The sequence below is a fragment of the Schistocerca americana genome, chromosome 1 (genome assembly GCF_021461395.2).
Source record: "Schistocerca americana isolate TAMUIC-IGC-003095 chromosome 1, iqSchAmer2.1, whole genome shotgun sequence".
NCBI lineage: Eukaryota > Metazoa > Arthropoda > Insecta > Orthoptera > Acrididae > Schistocerca > Schistocerca americana.
The window spans coordinates 915,202,373-915,223,785 of NC_060119.1; the positions used below are offsets into that span (position 1 = coordinate 915,202,373).

General features: G+C 38.8%; 1 protein-coding gene across 2 annotated transcripts in view; it reads right to left on the reverse strand.

Moving 5' to 3' along the window:
• Window positions 1-1,748: 1,748 nt before the first annotated feature.
• LOC124615290 (E3 ubiquitin-protein ligase RNF103-like) overlaps window positions 1,749-21,413 on the reverse strand; it is a 137,714-nt gene continuing 118,049 nt past the window's right edge. For both annotated transcript variants that reach the window (XM_047143070.1, XM_047143077.1), the window contains one exon: window positions 1,749-2,680. The gene's annotated coding sequence lies outside the window, so the exon portion shown is untranslated. The remainder of the gene's footprint in view (window positions 2,681-21,413) is intronic.

Genomic DNA, 21,413 nt, shown 5'->3' on the forward strand with positions numbered 1-21,413 from the left:
AACTCCTATGTAGCCTGTTTAGGGTTATCCTAGCATCAGAAATCATTCCTAACCTACATCTATGCTGCTTGGAAAACAGTGAGGATTGTTTTCATTCCGAAGCCAGAGTGAACTTATTACCAAGGCCAAGGATATGAGACCAGTCAGTCTCTCCTCCTTTCTTTTAAAGACATTAGAAAAACTCATTAATGCGCGCATTAACGAAAGGAGGCTAAGGTTTCTCCACACATAAACCGACAACCATATCAACCAGGCAACTCATGCAAACAACACTTCATCAACTTCTTGGGAAGTTGGAGAGTGTGCTATACTTTTACAAAATTGCTCTCTGCATCTTCTGCATAAAGAAGTGGCTCTTAGCAATACAACTTTCGAATCTATGTGGTCACAGATGCAGAAGAGCATGGCATTGAGAGCACCGTATATAGATAAAGACTATGTTGAACAGAAGAAAGGAAGAGCCCACTATGATGAATGAAAAAAATGGTGATGAACACCACCCGAGGATGTCCACAAGGAGGGGTTCTCCCCCCACTACTGTGGAACCTAGTTGTGAATGAACTCACTGAAGAACTAAATAACAGAGAGAACTTTTGCTTTTTGGTACAGGCAATAGTGGGCAAGGAGTGTTGTTGTTTTTATCTCTCTGTTCAAATCAAAGTATCTAACAGCCTACTGAGACACCTGCTGATAATGATGACAGAGGAAATCAGTGGAAGCTTGAGATTGACAAACCTGACACGGCCAAGAACTTCCTGAAGCATTTACTCAACAATGTCACCACAAAAAACTGGGTTCGCATATTGTGAAGATGTTACTAAACTTTGAATCATTCAATAAAGTTATTCTGAAAAGCATTCAAGTCATGGGAAAAAAGAATGCCTGAAATACTTAGCCATGTAATAACACCAAGAAGAAGCAGGGTGTAATGATTATGGCATGATTGGTCTGAAATGTGTTCTACATTATTCATCTCAAAGTCCATTAATGTACCGAACTTGAGAAATATGACAGACCCTTCTCACTAGTAACTTAAGTTCATTGCTGCATGACTATTTGGACTCCCGTGCCTACAAAAGTACAGCATATAATAAAATATGAGGTAAGTAAATCTGTTTTGCTTCTCTTCTGGGACAGTCAGCTATCCACTGAAAACAGAACATACAAGTTTTGTCTATTACGTGTTTCTCTGAAGACTGTGAGATCATAGTTGCAGTTTTAATTACCTGGTTGGAAGTGGAGTGTGTTTTAAATGAAAGATTTCTTTGTCAAGAGCACTATTTTATTTAGATAGATAGTGAATAAAATATATGTTTTCAATGCTTCCATATTCTACAGTCAGATCAATCAGACTTGCCATGTTAACACTTGTGAAGGACAGTCTTTTATACACATCAGTACAATCTGAAACATAAATAATGGTTCTCTAGTGATACCTGCCAGCCATAAATCTTCCTTAACCTCCCTGGGAATTTGGGCAACAGTCAAAGCAGAGAAAATTTTCAGCAACCGTCCAGATTTCCAGAGTAAAACTGAAAGTCTCTACCAGAATAGATTTATTGTTTCTTTCTTTCTTTATGTGTGTGAGTGTGTATTTTAATAAAAGTGATTCAAAGTATCTTGTTTCTATATATAAAAACAAGAAATAATGATTATTTGGAATGAGCACTTCTCTCTTCATCTGTTGACCCAAATGAACTTATTGCTTCACTTAGGGAAAAAAGTTCATAATGTAGTTAGCACATATGGCACACAAATTCATTATTTTTTAATCATAGACATCAATTGGGACATTCGAACAGTATGATTTCAATTTTCTTTAAAGTTGTATATACGCAGAATGTACTAAGATACTTATTTATATCTGTGTGTGTGTGTGTGTGTGTGTGTGTGTGTGTGTGTGTGTGTGTGTGTGTGTGTGTGTGCATATACATATAATGGTACACGAGGAACAACAACATTTAATGACAATATGTACACCAACTAAGGAAAACAATTTTTAAGGAACTTGTTTCTATGCTTAAAGGAAATATAATACAAGAAAATGACAGAACAACAAAATATCACGGTTTTGTACCACCAAATTTTAGGGAATGTATATGCAGCTCATAAGTATACGTGGCACAGTGAAATCTATGATATATAAGGAACACATACATATTATAAATTGACATAACTCTCCCAATACTATTTTGCTCACTGAACAGTCATACTTCTCACAATCCACATCATTGGAATGTAGTTTAATATTATCATGAATAGAGAAATCATAACAAAAAGCTTCTATTGCTCTGTCTCTTTTTTTCCTCTCAGTATAAACAATGCGAGTTCTATAGTGCTTATGAATTTATATTTTACCAGACTCCAGCAGAATTAAAGCTCAATTCAAACAACTTATTATTTTCCTTTTTAAATATTTCTGTATATTTAAATTATAAATATAAAAGCTTTTAAAGATTTGTGTATATATAAATTATAAATATAAAGGTAACAAAAACAGATTTATGATTACATGACATATGGCAAATATAAAATTAAACAATGACTTCTGAAGAAAGTATTTCTTAATCTAATTTCAAATGTACATGATACATCAATATTTTTGATCAAAAGTGGCGAGATTGATCAATGTGATGGGACACTTCAGCGGGGAAAGAAATATCTGCATATCCATGTGTTCCTGGAAAAAAAAAAAAAAAAACCATACTTTCAAACATTCTGTGCATCTGATCTTATAAAATAATATTTGACTAGTATATATTGTTTCTACAGGGGAAAATTGTGAGTTAAACAATATAGGAAGAAAATAAATTGTACATTTGACAATATTACGAAAAGGGTAAACTGCTACTCACCATACAGTGGAGTTGAGTCACAGACAGGCATGACAAAAAGACTGCTAAATACGTAAGCTTTTGGCCAAAAGGCCTTCTTCTGAAGTAGACAACTCCCTCCCCCCCCCCTCCTCACACACACACACACACACACACACACACACACACACACACACACACACACACACAGGTCTCGGCAGCCAGAAACAGTGGGCAGTGAGTGTGAATTGTCTATTTCAGGAGAAGGCCTTTTGGCTGAAAACTTACTCATCTAACAGTTAACAGTTTCCCTCCCCCCTGTCCACGACTATACATCTTCACAATAAGACTCTTTTCATAAAATTGCCATTTTTCCATTCTGGATTTTCCATTGTTTAAAATTTTGCATTTGTTAATATAATAATGGAAAAAACTTTGACAGAACATAAATGACAGGTCATATTGCTCCTGATGATATTATTTACCCAATTCTGTGAATTTTTGTGAAATTAACTTTTTTTTAAATCCCTCATTCTTGAAAATTGGTTTGCAAGAGTCTGTAGTTTTGCTTCCACTAACGATCCTCGTGATTCTCTTCCGCATTATAAAAGTGCAAAGGGCAGCAAGAAAATTTCCCAGAATATTACATCATATTTTAGGTGAGCCTGTATATATGCATGCCATGCACTTATTCCCATTTTCTGACTAGTGCATGCTTGCAGCACAGTCACTGCACAGTAGCCAGTAAATATTATAATGTTTACCTGGTCAATACATTCATTCCATTTCCAGTTATCTTGCAACCACAAAGACAGGAACTTGAATTCTGTGTTTGTTTTTATTGGTCGGTTATTTACTGTTATAAGTGATTGAGAGGGCTTTGTGTTTTGTGTGTTGTAGAAGTTCAATGAAACAGTCTTCTGAGTGTTGATGAGCAATTTGTTGAACATAGCCCAGTTGCCCACCTGGCTAGCCGTGCAGTCTAATGTGCTGCTTCCTGAGGGGGAAGACATACCAGTCCCCGGCACGAATCCAGCTGGGGGATTAGTGTCAAGATCCGGGTGTGCCGGCCAGCCTGTAGTAGGTTTTTAAGGTGGTTTCCCAATTGCCTCGGCAAGTGTGGGCTGGTTCGTCTTATTCCACCTCAGTTACACTATGTCGGTGGCTGCTGAGCAAACACTGTCTCCACATATGCGTACACCTTAATTACTCAATTACTCTACCACAGCAAACATTTGAGTTTGCACTTCTCTGGTACGAGACATTCCCGGAGGGGGATGGGGGGTGAACCGCATAATAATCCTGGGTTCGGTGTGGGGTGGCGTTTGGGTGGGTGGACTGCTGTGGCCTGTTGTGGGATTGTGGACCACTGAGGGCTATGGGGGGGGGGGGGGGGGTCAAAGCCTCTCCGTCGTTTCTAGGTCTCCAGTTTAATACACGATACCCCAAGTTGCTGAGTTGTTCTACACCTACATCTACAAGACACTGTATACTACATGGCAAGGGATATGTCCCAATGTACCTGTTATTGGAGCTTTTTCCCCATTCCATTCACATGTGGATAGCAGGGAGAATGAGTGTTTAAATGCATCTGTCTGTGCTGTAATTAATCTGATCATGTCCTCACGATCCCTATGGGTGTGATACATATGTAGGTTGGAACTTAACACTGCTGTGGAGACACTATGCAATGGAATCTACTATTGTCGCTGATAGCACATGTTTTTGACATACCTACCTTACCTCCGAGCAAATGGACTTGCCTGTCCCACGTCACCGGCGTGCGCACAATCGAGGAAAACATGGTCACTTGTGAGCGAGCAGTCTAACATAACGGTGTCACTATGTTTTCGAAACAGGAACAACAGAGTTGGATCAAGATTGAATGTGCCAGAGGTCATACAGCACGACAGTGTCATCAAGGTCTTCATGAGGCAAGCAGTGAATCAGCACCATTGGGTAAAAGCCTTCAACACAGGTCGGCAGCCTGTGGCAGACATGCATCGGGCAGGTCATCCTAGCATCTCTGAAGAAGATGTGCATGCTATTGCCGCGTTAGTTGACAGTGATCGACGCCATACGATTCATGAGCTTGTCCACAAAACCAGATTAGTGCATACGACTGTGCTTCGATCCTGAAGGAATGCCTGGGCATGTGAAAAATTGCATCACAATGGGTTCCGCATGACTTGACAGAAATGGATGCGTTACGATGCTGCTCAGACGCACTTGGAGTGCTTTCTTATGCCATATTGTAACACTGTATGAGACATGGGCCACATTGTACGAGCCAAAACTGAACCGCCAATCCAACAAATGGCATCATCATGGGTCGCCTCGAAAACTGAAAGTGCGTCAGGGCACCAGTATGGTGATTCTTGTGTACGACTGTGATGGTCTTATCCTAATGCATTATGATCCTCCACAGCAGACAGTATTACTGTTCATTTTTCGAGCATCACCTATGACCAGTTTTGCAAAAGAAGTGGCGACACTTTCTGTGCAACCCACCCATCATTGTGCATGACAATGTACGGGTGCATACAGCGCAAGCTGTGGCTGCTCTGTTCAGTCGACGGGACTGGGAAGTAATGTACCACCCACCATACTCCCTGGAATAAAGTCCTTGTGACTTTGATTTGATTCCGAAGATGAAGGAACCACTTCATGGCATTCGCTTCAGAAGTGTTCCGGAGATTCGACAGGCAGTAGACTGCTCCATTTGCACCAAGAGAACAGGCTCTCAAAAAAGGTATACTATGCCTTTCACATTGCTGGCAATGGGTTCTACACAACACTGGTCACTACTTTGAAGGACAGTAACAGGTGCAAACATGTAACTCTTTTGTACTGGTTGTGAATAAATAGTTGCCACTATTTAAGTTCCAACCCTCCTTGTAGGTTGGGGTATATTTCTAGTCATAATTTCAAGGTGGCTCTTGAAACTTCCTCCATTTCCTTAGTATTCTATCAATATACCAAAGTGCGCCACCTGCTTTACCCATGACTATGTGATCACTGAGTTTCATATCCCTACACAGTATTACACCCAGGTATTTCTATCAATTAACCAATTCCAACTGTGACTCAGTGATATTATAGTCATAGGATACCACATATTTAGTTTTGTCAAGTGCACAATTTTACATTTGTGAGCACTGGAAGCAAGTTGCCAATCTTTGCATCACATTGTAATCTTATCAATATCTCACTGAATATTTGTACAGCGTCTTTCAGACAGTACAGTGTAGATGACTGCATCATCTGCAAAAAAAGGCTGAGGCTACTATTAATATTGCCCACAAGGTCATTAAGATACAACATGAACAGCAAGGGAGTCACAGCATACTTCCCTTGGGCAGTTCCCATGTTACTCCGACATCTGGTAATGATTCTCCAGCCGAAACAACATGCTTTGCCTTACCCAACAAGAAATCCTCAATACTGTCACAATTTTCACTTCATACTTCATGCAACTGAACTTTTCATAGTAAGTAAAGATGTGGCAATAAGTCAAATGCTTTTGGAAATTGAGGAATACTGCATCTCCCCAAACAGGCCTCGATCCATGGCTTTCAGTATATTATGTGAGACTTTTGGATTCACATGAACATTGTTTGCATGGTCCATGCTGGTTGGCACGGAGGGAATCATTTTGTTCAAGGTATCTCATTATGTTTGAACTTGGAATATGTGCTAAGATTCTACAACAAACGAATGACAAGGATACTGGATGGTCATTTTGTGCATGGCTTGTGGTACACACCTTGTAAACCGATGTGATATCTGCTTTCTTCCAGTTACTGGGCATGGTTTTTGTTTGAATGATGTATGAGAGATTGTAGTTAGAAGAAGAAATAACTCAGCTGTAAGTTCAGTATAGAATCTGATAGGTGTTCCATCAGATCCTGGAGCTTTGTTCACTTTTAACAGTTTCAGTTATTTCTCAATACCATTGACACTAATATCTACTTCACTCATCTTTTCAGTGGCACAAGAATAGGGACAATACTTCTGAATGTTCTTTCGAAAAGGGACATTTGAAATAGGATTTAAGCATTTCTGCTTTTGCTTTGCTACCCTCAATTTCAGTTTGTCTTGTAGATGAGTGTAGTAGACACTTAACTTTGTTACCATTAATAGCCCTTACATATGACCAGAATTTCTTTTTACATTGTGAGAGATTGTGACATAGGAATGTGTTTTTACCCCATTTGATATGTTTTCATCCCTGGGTAATTATTGTTTTCTTTCTCTTTTTTCTGCTATATTTTCAATACTGTTATATGAGTAGAATGTGGTGTATGTAAAGATGTTCCAAAAAATATGAAACTTTCCCCCTTTTAAATTTATTGTTCATATATTCCTTTTGGTTAGTCTGGTTGCACAGCATGCTAATTGAAAGTTATAGTTAACTGAAATTAGCATTATAGTTCAAAATGTGTAAAACTTTGTGAGCTAATCGGCATATTTCCATGTAATAACACATGCCACCGTACCATTCTAAAATTAAGTATTCCAATTGTCAAGTAACATACTTAATTTTGCCTGAAACTACCTTCCAAAATAATTAGATTTGTAGTTACAAGCTAGTATCATTTTTCATTGCACTTTTTGTCATAAACACTGTTAGATTCCGAACTCTGGCTATATACTTTCATTACTTTAATTTTTCTGGATGATATGACAGACAGCATTTAGTAATTAACTTACTAATTGATAATTTCATGTAATTTACTATGTTTTTCAATATGGCATTTATACATGTAAACAAGGGTATCCATATTGTGGAACAATAACAGTGTCCACGTTCTTTTCTAAATTTCTAACCAGTAACATTACCTTTAAGTCAAAACACAACTAGCTTTTGGAGTCCATTTGAAATAGTAAAATCTAATCACTGCCAATTTTCAAAGCATCATGTAGTTTACAAAACACCTTTTTATTTGGTCCCAAAATTGGCAGTCTGCAGTCAGAATATAGACTTTCTTCTGTCGAGGCTGTGTCGAAATACATAAAAGCATTCATATCTTGTGTCAAATTGTGTAAGAAATATTATAGAAACTGTGTTTGTATGCTGATCTGGAAACTACAGACTGTACCACACTGAATTATTGTACTTGGAGTGACAAACTTCACCACAGATATTGCTAATTATTCTGTGGGTTAGCCTGATACAGGCACTAATTACTTTTTATATCTAACAAACTGGTCACTGTCTCAATGGAAACAACTAATTGTGAATAACTATACAAATTAATGAAACTAATTGCTGAACTGTTAAGCCATGTACATTACTGAATAGAAAGCTTTCAATAATCAATAAGATTTTTGCAGTTCTATTTTATCTACAGACTGGAGATTGCCTACATCAGGTTAAGGACCTTCAAGGTTTTTCGATAGTATTCTGCTACAGTAATTGTTGAAGGCCTCACATGCTGCTCTCTAGACAGCCAAACATGTTTCATTCAGTATCTCTATAGGTACAGCACTATGCATTGTTTTACATCTTTTATGCAAAAATCTCTACTTCTTTAGAAGTTTCTTTACAGTGACTGTGTACCACGGAGAGTCCCTCCCATCATGGAATCTCTTGCTGGGCACACATCTAACCAATGCATGGTCAAATATACTTTTAAACTTGAGCCATAGTTCTCTACATGTTCCTGTTTTGTGCTAAGAGTTTCAAGTTCCTCACTGAAACATGACATTGCTGCTTCTGTAACTAGATTAACATAATGTTTTCTACTTTTTTTAGTTCGACTTTGTACTTTGGTAATTATTATTGCTACTAGTGCCTCATGGTCACTGATGCCAGATTTGAAGTGAAGATCCTCAAAGAGGTCTGGTTTATTTGTTACCATTACATTTAATAATTTCCATCATGGGTGGGGTTCCGAACTATCTGTTCTATGTAGTTTTCAGAGAAGGCATTTAGCAAAGTTTCACAGCTTGTTTTTTCATGCTCATCACTAACAAAACTTTAATTATCCCAGCTGTTTGTTGGACAATTAAAGTCACCTCCAATACCTACAGTACAACTGGGAAACTTATGTACAAGCAAACTGAGGGTTTCTCTGAAGATTTCACTAACATCAGGAGGCGAGCCTGGCAGTTAGTAGAAGGATCCAATTACAATTTTAATTTTATGCCTATCACTGATACTAAGTTTTGCCTGAACAATCTCGCATGCCGCTCCAATTCCTACCTCGACGGATTCGAGTTTCATGTCTACTATAACCGACAGACCGCCTCCCATTTCCCAGAAGCCCATTCCTTCATTATATGCTTACATTTTCTCCAAAATACCTTACTGTTGTCAACTTCTGATTTTAAACATCTTCCTATACCTATTATTATGTGAACTTCGCTGCTTTTTAGTTGCACTTCAAACTCTGGAACTTTGTTATAAATGCTTCGGCACTTAACCACTTCGATTTTAATACTCTCACCTGTGTGGCGGGTATTTCTTTGTATCTTACATTCATATTATGGGTCTCCCATAGCTATCTTTATCTGGAATAGATGGAGTTGCCCAATCCAAAAAGAGCCTTGTATGCACTCTACAACAGACAGTTACCTGCGTAACAGCCTCTGATGTGCAGTGTACATCTGCTCCATTTAGAGGGTTCTCCACTGTATGGCACAAGTCCCAGAAATCACAGTCTAGCTTGTCACAGGACCTTCGCAGTCTCTGGTCCAAGACTTCCACTTGACTCAGAACCAAGGTGCCACAATCTGTTTTGTGGACATGCTACAGATTGTGAGCTTCGTTGAAACTCCATGAGCAAGCCTGGTATTCTTCTCTGCCAGTTGTTGGAATGATACAAGTACGACTTTGAAACCTAGAAGACAAGCATTGCTTGTTCCAACATGCATCGAAATCTTCAGTTGGTTGCGCCCTTTTCCCTCACAGGCTGCTGGCCTGTTTGTCATGTTGAATGAGGTCCCTAGGTTTACACACTGAGTGTACATGGTGTTCCTTACTCTCCCTTGTTGCATTTTCCTAGGGGGCACCATTACTTTCCTTACATTTGAACTGCTGATGGTTAATAGACCTTCCCTTTTATGTTTGCCTCCCCTCGACATGAGAGAGAGCATGTTTCTCAACTAGTGAAGTGAGTCTACTTGGCTCATTTTTGGTTTCAGTGGAAGATAGCAAATCTTAATTAGGGAGATGGACATAACATTCTGAGTTCTCCGAGTTGTTTGTCGGTGTACTTCATACCAACCTTCTGTGTGCCATTACTTAAGAACAACGTAATCCATTTGTATGCAAGTCCTCTGGTATGCTACATTTCAGTTTTTATCTGTTACACAGGGTGTCTGGAAATTCCCATTACAAAGTTCTAGGACTTGTAAAAGGGAGTGAATAGGTTCACTAGACGACGACAGCTTCACACCATCCCATCGGCATGATGAAGAATGTATAGGGATTCATCAGACCATGCAAACATGTTTCCACACTACAACCATTTGAAAATATGTTAGTAACACAACCACTTTCACAAGTAACTGATTAGGCGTGACTCAGTACATCACTTGTTTTATTGTTCCACATATTAATAGCTAAAGAACTTGCTCATGTACTCATTGATGGGTTCTCTTCAATGTGATCCAGTAACTCCTTGGAGCGCCATGGTCACACCTGCTGACGGTAAAGGTAACCTTTCTCGAAGCCATTGCATAATTGTGGTGAAAAGGCTATGTGATGGAGTTGGATGTTGTGGAGAACAACCTTGTGACAAAAGTGACGAGCAGCTCTTCCATTACCATGAGCTTCACGATTCAGAAGGATTGTGTCGGTTCTTCAGCAAATGTGTACTGAACCGTGTTACTCCAACAATCACAGACACTGGATAAGGCCTGAACGAGGTCAGAAATATAAGGGTAGATGTCAAATCATGCCAGACGATTCCACCACATAACCACCCACCCACAACTACCCTCTGCATATACACCTAGCATACATGTTTTCAAAATGGCTGTAGCACAGAAACAGTACCTTTCCCGACATGTGTCCCTATTAAAAATATTACGTTCTCACTCCCCTCTACAAGTCCTAGAAGTTTGTAATGGGAATTTCCGAACAATCTGTACTTTGTGATCCACTGTGTCAAAAACCTTTGACAGATCAAAAAATATGCCTGCAGTCAGTTGTCTTATATCTAACATATCTAGTACCATATTAATGCAGTCACATGAAGTTGTTTCTGTAGAGCTGATGTTTCTGCACACATGTTGTGATATATGCAGTATAACCCCCCCCCCCCCCCCTCCCTTTTTAATTAAGCCCATCAGTATTTTGTACATAATTTTTTTTCTTTAGAGAAGCAGTATGAAATAGTGATAGACCTACAGTTGTTCAAGTCTTTATTATCACCTTTTTAGAAAACAGGAATTACTTTTGAGATTTTTCAGTGACTCTGGGAAGGTACCTGCCTGAATGTACAGGCAAAGAGACTGAGTTTGCTGTTTAGCAAAAGTGTGTGCACAATTTTTGACGACAGTTGCTGAAAACAGTTTTTGATGCTGCTGAGCAACAGTCATACAATAATTTTTAAATGAACACACTGCCATTTGTTTATTTAATTACAAGCCAGGTTTCAGCCTTTTATGTCATTTTTGAATCACTTTTACTTTATTGTTAGATTTGTCAATGTACTCATCATTGTGCAGCATTTTAGTCTGTTTTAGCACACTTCTTAGGATATACGTGTAGCTTTTGCAGCACCTGAGTAGTTGGGCAAGTCATTAATATGTTTACATAACTTACGGTGAAGTGACTAAAGTCATGAGATACATGATACATAAATGACAGCTTCATCAATGCACTGCCCTTTTATACCTTGTGTACGGGATACTAGCACCATCTGCATTTGTGCCTATCGCTATCCCATGACTTTTTTCACTTCAGTGTATTTTTGCAGGATGTTCTTATAGGTCATGTAATCCAATTGTTGTGCTATTTTTGCAGGATGTTTTTATAGGTTGTGTAATCCAATTGTTGTGCCCCTCATTGTTTTCTGTGAAAATGCTTGGCTATTGTAACGAAATATTTTAAATTTGTTGACATCGTTTACTGCATATATGGCTGTCCACTTTCCCTTACTTAGGAGGCTGTTTCCTTCGTCTAAATTATCCTGACTGTAATATCTTTGGAAAGTTTTAGGTGGGACGGCATCTGAGGTATCTTTGTTTAAAAAGACATTTCATATGAGAGCTTGGTGATCACTGAATCCTGCACTGTATTTTTGCAGTGTTGTGCTAAGTTTATTTCTGTTTACAAAAATCTCACCTGAGGCTATCTTGGATGTAGGTGTTATTGTGATGTGCTTATTTACCACATCACACAGATTGTAAGATTTTGAATGAGCAGTGTCTCCCTGTTTTTATTTTTAGTAAGGAAGTCAATATTAAATTCTCCTCACATAATTACATTATGTTTCCACTGGCTAATTTTGCTTTAAAACAAGTCCAATTTCTGCAGTAAATCATTAAGATGTCATTATTTAAATAATGAAAACTGCACCCGTTACTTATTTTTTGAGGCTTAGTACAACACGTTCAAAGAATTTACTTTCATTTTCAAGTACATTTGTTTACATGAATATGTTTGGTGACATTTGCACGTGTCATTTTGTGCCTCTCTTGATCTTTTTGAGTTTAGATTGCAATGAAAGATAGGACAAAATGAATCTTTGAGTTGTTTAAATGCTAATGTTAGAAATGGTATTTTTGTTTTTCTACTTACAGGTATGGCACCTCCTCCATTATACGGAACATCACACACACACACACACACACACACACACACACACACACACACAAACACACACACTCACACACACTCAAATCATCATGCTCCTTGTTTACAAAACATGCTACAAGGATATTATGACATTATAGTTAGAGGTGTTACACTGTTTTTGGATTACATTATATATATTAGGTTGTCAATTACAAAATGTATTTTTACCACTATTGGTTACTGAATTATCAGTTACATCTTTTTTTCCCAAAATGAAAAGATGTACATGTTTATCAAAATGACTACAGTTACCATATGCAGGAGAAACATCTGAAAAAATAACTTACTCACTATCTAGTGTGTCATTAAGAATTTTTTCTCCTTCCTTTTTGTGGGGTACAAAAATTTCAAGCTCTTCCATTAAATACACTGTATGAGATTTGTGGAAGTAATAGAGTATCGTAAGATCTTCTATGTTTTCAAATGGGTGTCCCGTGGTCTTTAAGTGTGTTGCTATTCCTGATTTCGTAAATTGGTTGTGTGTGTAACGGTTGATGTGTTCCATGAATCTAATTTGAAAATTCATGTCAGTTTGTCCTATATAGTAGCTTGAGCAAGATTTACATGTTATTTTGTACATTCATGAATCTGAGAATGTAATTTTTTGTTTGTTTGTTGTTTACGGTGTCGGCTAATTTCTGTTGCAGATTGTTGTTTGTCAAAAAAGCTACTTTCACTTTCTGTGACGTAAGTGGATTTGCTTTTTTTTATTTACATATTTTTATTTTTTATTTATTTATTTATTTATTTTAAGGAATGTTAGCTACATACAACATCCTAGCAGTACATTTGATTGTACTATTGGTTCCTTCTAAAGATCAAGGAATTTCTTTCTTTTTGTTATTTGTCTCAGCATTCTGTCTATCACTGAGCAAGGGAAGTCACTGGTTACTGCAATTTTCTTAATTTCTCTATGTCATCTTTATTTACAGGGATTTTATTTGTTATGTGTATCATCGTTTTGTATGCAACTTTCTTGTGTACATCTGGGTGACGTGATGTGGCATGCGTCCTGTTGCTGGAAGTGGTCTTTTTTTCTGTATACCTGGAAATTGGGCCTGCAGTTTTTGTTTTCTATGCACAAATAGAAAATTAATACTATTGTTTTTGTGGTATCCAGCTGTGAAATTTTCCCTCTTGTGTACATTATCAGGGTGCATACGTGGACAAGGAAAAAAAATTCCTGGATTTTTCCCACATTTCCCGGTTAAACACACACTTTCTCCCAGCTGAAAACACACTTTTTGCGTGTTACTAAGTGGCTGTATATTTTCCCCTCGGAACTGTAAAACTTATCAATCCTTTGAATGATTATGTTTTTATACATGGGTGTAGAATTTCCCAGCACTTTATAAAACGAAACTCAGGGAAGAAAACTCCTTTTGGAAAGATTTTTGATGTGCAGCAACATGTACACTGCATATTTTCGTATTACGAAAGTGTAAATTCTAATTCCACCAAACACTGTACGTTACTTTCTGAACCATTGTAATCAAGATAGCGATGCGTTTTTGTAAGCCAGTCATAGCTCAGGTCACGTGATCCCGCCAGCCGATGACGGCGGCGGACGGCCCACGGGACATGTGATGTAGTCAGCTAATAGCAACATCAATTATGTAGCCCGGATACACAAACAGGAAAAGTTAATGTTCTAAGTTAATATACATAGTGTTGCTACAAGAAAAGCAAAGCTTTCACATATAATGTTGAGATATCTTAAAACGTAACACACGCAAAAAATATCACACAAATGTGCCAGTAAAATTTTTAGGCGAGTCCAGTGACTTGTCCTCAAAGTTTTCCACAAATAAATTTGCTACCGCAGAGGAGAGAGAGTTTCCCATAGCACTACATCAATTTATTCATAATAACGACATGAATGTCTGATCTTCTGGGCTCGAAATATTTCTAAATGGCTCGTCATCAAACACTCTGTGATTTAAGAAATCCATCATACATTCTCGCACATAGTTCAACTTGCATAAAAGGAAATTTACTTTGAAAGTAACGATTTTCACACCATTCGCAATATTTTCCTGCGACCTGTGATAAATAGGCTCGTTTCAGTAGTCGTCAGAAAGCGCCAGATAACAGGTGCCACCGCGCTTTGACAGCTGCTATGATGCAGGAAGCCCGTATGTTCATACGTGTAAAACATCAGAAGATCTTACATTATCTCATAAAAGAAAGAAGACATCAGAGGATACTCCAAGAGCATCGGAATTTTGTGAAGCATACTAAAATGGCACATTTTAAGCTCATACTTAAAAGAGCACATTCGTATGTCCAGATTCCCAATGAAGTAGGCCTCGACCTGATGTTAAGCTTTTCAGTTGGGTTGCGGGATTTAAATTTTCTTGGTGTACCAGTATTGTATTAACTCATGTTTGATTCTTTATTATGGCATAATGCCATACGTGCTAGAAGATGAAACTTGCACTTGAAATGCAAAGAGCTGTTAAAATTAGCCAATACCGTGGAACTAAACACTTCGTTTCAAACACATTGACTGGCTCAATGTCAAAGATTGATAAAAACCAAATTTATTTAGCAAACCAACAAAAATAACTTCATTGTTCTACAAGGCGATTAATGCATGGCTGTCAGAAAAGTGGAAATAAAATAAAATCTGAAACTAATAAAGTATATTAGCCGTCTGTAATTATGTGAATGTATTTTAATTCACTTGATAGCTCCCGGCCACAGAAATCTATTTTGTTTTCAGTTGACGTGAGAGCAGTAAATGAAGAGGTCACGTGGAGACTACACACTTCCCCACTATAACTCTGACTGCTCCGCGCATCAGCCTCGGATCTACGATGTTTCCGAGCCGGGGCAATACTAAGATAGTGGCGCACCCCTCCCCTCCCTCAGGGGTTTGAGATACGGCGTCAAAAACTTGAAAAAATCGAATTTTCAAAATTATTTTCATTCTGTAGTGCACATCTTTCTGAAGGATCTGATACATAAAACATATATGATCAAGGAAATGTAAGACATGTTATTTGGTCTTAAGTGTGCCAGAGTGCAGTGCCACCCCGCTTCGCACAGCATTCTTCTATCGTATGTCACTGTATTTCGCTCCGTGGAATTGAAACGTGTATATTTTGTACTGGATGCCATCAAACTATATTCAGGACAGTGGAAATTAAAATGTCCTGTGGTGCCTCTCCTGCCCCTCTTAAAAAAAAAATTGGATGGTATTATTTGCAATCGGGAGAACAAGAACTCTTCAGAAAATTTGCACTCTTTATTGCCTATTAGTTAATAACTCCCTGTTTTGGGTGACATAAAATTAAATATAGGATACACAAAAAGAGCAAAGACAAGAGACAAGCAATTTCTTCAATCCTTAGCTCCTCGTATTGTTTTGTCTCTAATCTTGCTACAGCTTTACATGGCGTGCTTTCCTTTCTGGGAAAGGATCTATTACCTCATCAAAGTTCATCAAACGTTTTGCTACATGAAAAATCGAAATATCGCTGTCTAATACTGTGCAAGCTGTTAATATGAATAGTACCCAAGACTGGTGTGGTTTCTAGATCTGATCACGTCTATTTTGTCACTGTCTGCTAGATAAAACTAAATAGGCCTTTCTAACACTGCATTGTAACACACACCAAATAAATGAGACTGTTTTGCCCCAAATGGTAATTTTTAAAATACAACAGAATATAATACATGAAGACCAACATAAAATGCCTCTTAGGCCTACTACAAGCAAAAAGCTTTATGTTAGAAAATAGTTTCAAATTTCATTCATACGCTCAAGTTTCTCGAGCATGAGATCGAAAATTAGTAGTTCGAGATTTTTATATAAATTTGTAATCATCATATTCTTCCCTAATTTGTGTGATGTCCCCGTTTCTTCTCTTTCCTCGTTCTAATAAACAATCTTGTCATGACTAATTCTGGAACTAGTCCTGCCTTTGTCAAAACTTATTCGCCGGTTAAATTCACTAACCCTGCCAGAATCACCGGTTTAGCTATCCCTGATTATTGTCCGGGTAGGCATTGTTATGTTTGTACAAACCATTTTCCGTGCTACTTCCAGAATAGAACTTACGCGGCTGCTAGACAGGGACTGTACAACTGGCCCTTACTAGTGTAGCGATCTGGTCAAAAATTTGACAAAATTTCATTTTCCTGGATACACCGAGAAGATAATACGTAATCTTTCTTACCTGTTAGTCTTTTATTTCCACTCTGGTAGTCTGAAACTATGGATTTCCCTAGTAATTATAACAACACTGATCATTCGCAAACCCAATCAACCACATAATCAGACAGCGATTGGCGCTCACTCATTCGGCTTTACTCCACTCAGCTTGTATAGCCCGGTCCCCTTTTGCCTGCATCACGTACACTATGCACACATTCAAAAATAAACTTATGTTTTTTTTCTGCTGATGTCATCGGCCCCTAGGCTTACACACTACTTAATCTAACTTAAACTAACTTACGCTAAGGACAACACATACACCCATGCCCAAGGGAGGATTTGAACCTCCGACGGGGGCAACCACGCGAACCGTGACAAGTCGCCCAAGACTGCACGGCTTATGATTCATTCAGAAATCAACTTACAGAGTGGGTTCAAAAACCAACAGGGATGCACATCAAAATCATATGAGTAATCGATAGACTAAAGTGCGCTGGATGCTAGGCACTTTGTGAAACAAGGTTTTTTCTCCTCCAGAATACGAATTTGGTTCCCCCTCAAATACCTCAACATGCAAACTAACCTTAAACCCACAGAAAGAACTGCAGTTCACCATCTGAATCCTTATAAGCCTACATTTGGATACAGGCTCCACCACTGTTGTTTTGAACTGCAAGGATTACCTGACAGAAGGACTCCGCCAACTGTCTGATGCATTCACCTACAAACCTTACCACAGTGACTCCATTCCAGAAATCCAGCAGGATCTCCAGTCACTCCTCAAATCCTTAAGCCCATCCCAGAACCTCTCCCCAGAGTCCATCTCTCTGCTCACCCCTACCAATCCCCACACTCCTACCTTCTACATGCTAAAGTCCAAAAACCCAACCACCCAGGATGCTCCATTGTGACTGGTTACTTTTCCCCACTGAGAGAATGTCTGCTCTCGTAGACCAACACCTTCAACCTATTACCCGGAACTTGCCTTCCTATATAAAAGAGACTAACCATTTCCTCCAGTGACTCTCCACAATTCCTGTCCCTTTAACACACAGTGCCCTGCTCGTCACTATTGATGCCACGTCCCTTTACAATAACATGCAGAATGCCCATGACCTTACTGTTATTGAATATTACATTTCCCAATGCCTGATGGATTCCAAACCAATAACCTCCTTTCTAGTCACCATGGCAACTATATTCTCACCCACAATTACTTCTCCTTTGAAAGCATTACCTGCAAACAAACATGGCGTATGGCTATGGGGACCTGCATGGCTCCATACTATGCCAACTTATTCATGGGCCGTCTAGAGGAATCCTTTATAAACACCCAGAATCCTAAATGCCTCATGTAGTTCAGATTGACTGGTGACATCTTTACGATCTGGATCAAGGGTGAGGACACCCTATCCACATTCCTCCAGAACCTCAACAGCTTCTCCCCCTAGTCCTACTCAACTCAACAAGCTATCTTCCTAGCTGTTGACCTCCACCTCGAAGATGGCTACATCAGTATCTCTGTTCATATCAAACCTATTAACTACCAGCAATACGTCCACTGTAACAGCTGCCACCTGCTCCATACCAAGAAGTCTCTTCCATACAGTCTAGCCACCTGTGGTCATCACATCTGCAGTGATGACTGTAATTATCCTTCCAATCTCGTACAAAAACAAATCTCCCATGGATTATCTTTCCACACTCGCACCACCTCCCAAAGTCTCATCATCCAGACACAAAGCAGCATTCCCCTTATAACTCAGTATCACCCAGGACTGGAGCAACTGAATTACATTCTATGCCAGGGTTTCGACTACCTCTTGTCGTGCTCTGAAATGAGGAATTTCCTGCCCACTATCCTCCCACCCACACAGTGGTATTCAGCTATCCACCGAACCTACACAATATACTCGTCCATCCCTATACAATGCCTACTCCAAACTCCTTACCTCATGGCTCATACACCTGTAACAGACCAAGATGCAAGTCCTGCCCCATAAATCCTCCCACCATCACCTATTCCAATCCGGTCACAAACATCACCTATCCCATCAAAGGCAGGGCTACCTGTGAAACCAGTCATGTGATCTACACGCTAAGCTCCAACCATTGTGCTGCATTCTAGGTGGGCATGACAACCAACACCCTGTCTGTCCACATGAATGGCCACCGAGGAACTGTGGCCAGAAAACAAGTGAACCACCTTGTTGCTGAGCACGCGGCCCAATACAACATCCTTGATTTCAATGGCTGTTTCACAGCCTGTGTCATATGAATCCTTCCCACCAACACCAGCTTTTTTTAATTGCACAGGGGGGAACTTTCCCTGTTTTATATCCTATGTTGCCATAACCCTCCTGGCCTTGATCTTCATTAGTGATTGTCCTCACCCCCCCCCCTTTCCCTGTTCCCATTCTGGCACTAGGCAGCCCTCTTTCCACCATCTCACCCAGCCTTTTTACTTCTCTCCTATTTGGCTATCCCCCCCCCCCCCCCCCCCCCCCCAAGCCTGTCCCCGGCCCTCCACCTAACCTCTCAACTGCACATAGCTGCCCTACGCCCTCTCCACCTTGTCCCTCCATGCTCCCCACCAGCACTTCACTGTCACCCACGCCTACCCTACTATCGCTCCCCCTCCTCTCCCCACCCCAGCCTCCTTCTTACCCCCACCCAGTCTCCTCCACTGCTGGTCGCAGTGTGGCCTCAGTTGCCTGAGACTGTAGTCGTGTGTGTGTGTGTGTGTGTGTGTGTGTGTGTGTGTGTGTGTGTGTGTGTGCGCGCGCCTGTATTTTGACAAAGGCCTTACTGGCTGAAAGCTTTGTTCGTGACAGTTTTTTTGTTGTGCCTATCTGCGACTTGGCCTCTCTGCTGTATGGTGAGTCGCAAGTTTCCTTTTCATTTTATTGTTACATGCATCCGGGATTTTCCACTGTTTGATGTATCCTTTGTAGTATACTATGTTGTTTTTTTTTTTTTAAGCAGGGTTCCTGGCTGCTGAATATTTTCAATTCTAGGTGGTTTATGAAAATGTCTGTTATGGTGCCAGATATGGATGAGCACATGACGAGCACATCTGTGTGTTGATAAATGTTACTACCAAATGCAAAGTAATTGTAGTTGAGAAAAAGTTACTGAAGCACTGAATATCTTGTTTAGACACTGATCAACAACACGTACGAATTTCACAAAATGCATAACACTGTGCTGTCTGTGATAATGATATTTATTCTGCTACCGGTTATGCATTTTGTAATATTATTAAAGCACAAAAACTGTTCACAAGCTGAAATCACTGAATGTCTAGAATTACTAGAAATAATCCTCAACTACAAAAAGTACACATTCAATGGTAACAATTATCAACAACCCTGCTTAAAAAAATAGTATACTACAAAAGGTATGTAGATGATACCTTAATTTTACTCAAAGGTGACACCAATAACATCATAAATTTGTTAAATAATGTACACAAGGGGAAAAATTTCACAGCTGAATACAAAAAGCAATAGCATTAATTTTCTAGATTTGTGCATAGAAAACAAAAACAACAGGCACAATTTCAAGGTATACAGAAAAAGACAACCTCCAGAAACAATGTCCCTGTCACATCACATCACCCAGATGTACACAAGAAAGTTGCATACAAATCGATGATACACAGAGCAAATAAAACTCCAGTATATAAAGAGGACACTGAGAAATAATTGACCATTATTAAGCAAATTAAAGTAACCAGTGACTTCCCCAGCTCAGTGATAGACAGAATGCTGAGACAAATAACACAAAAGGAAAATTCTTGGCTCTTTATAAGGAACTGATAGAACAATCAAATGTAAGGCTAGTATGCTGCACATAGTTAACAGTTCTAAAAAAATAGTAAATCTACTTAGGTCACAAAGTAAAAATAGCTCTCTCCACAAACAACAAAGTACACAGAAATTAGTTCACACCTTAAACAATAAAAAAAGATAAATTAAACTCAGAAATATACAAAATAACATGTAAAAATTGCTCAAGTTACTACATAGAAAACTGGAGGGAGCTGTCAAATTAAGATACACTGAACACATCAATTGTTACACACACAACCAAACGAAATCAACTATAGCAACACACACAAAAACCACTGGATACCCATTCAAAAACACAGAAGGAGATCTTAAGATGCTCTACAACTTCCACAAATCTCATACAATGTATTTAATGGAGGAGCTTGAAATTTTTGTACACCACAAAAAGCAAGGAGAAAAAATTCTTAATGACAAACTAGATACTGAATCAGTTTTTTTCCCAGATATTTCTCTTGGATATGATAACAGTAGTTGTTTTCATAAACATGTATATCTTTTCATTTTGGGAAAAAAGGTGCACGTGATGATTTGCATGTGGGTGATATACTGTATAATGGAGGAGGCACAATACCTGTAAGTAGAAAAACTATCATTCCTAACATTAGCATTTAAAAACACTCAAAGATTCATTTTGTCTGATTTTCCAGTTGCAGTCAAACCTCAAAAAGATGCAGAAGAGGCACAAAATCACACATGCAGAAATCACTAACATATTAATGGAAACAAATGCACTTGAAAATGAGAACAAATTTTTGATACTGGTTGTGCTAAGC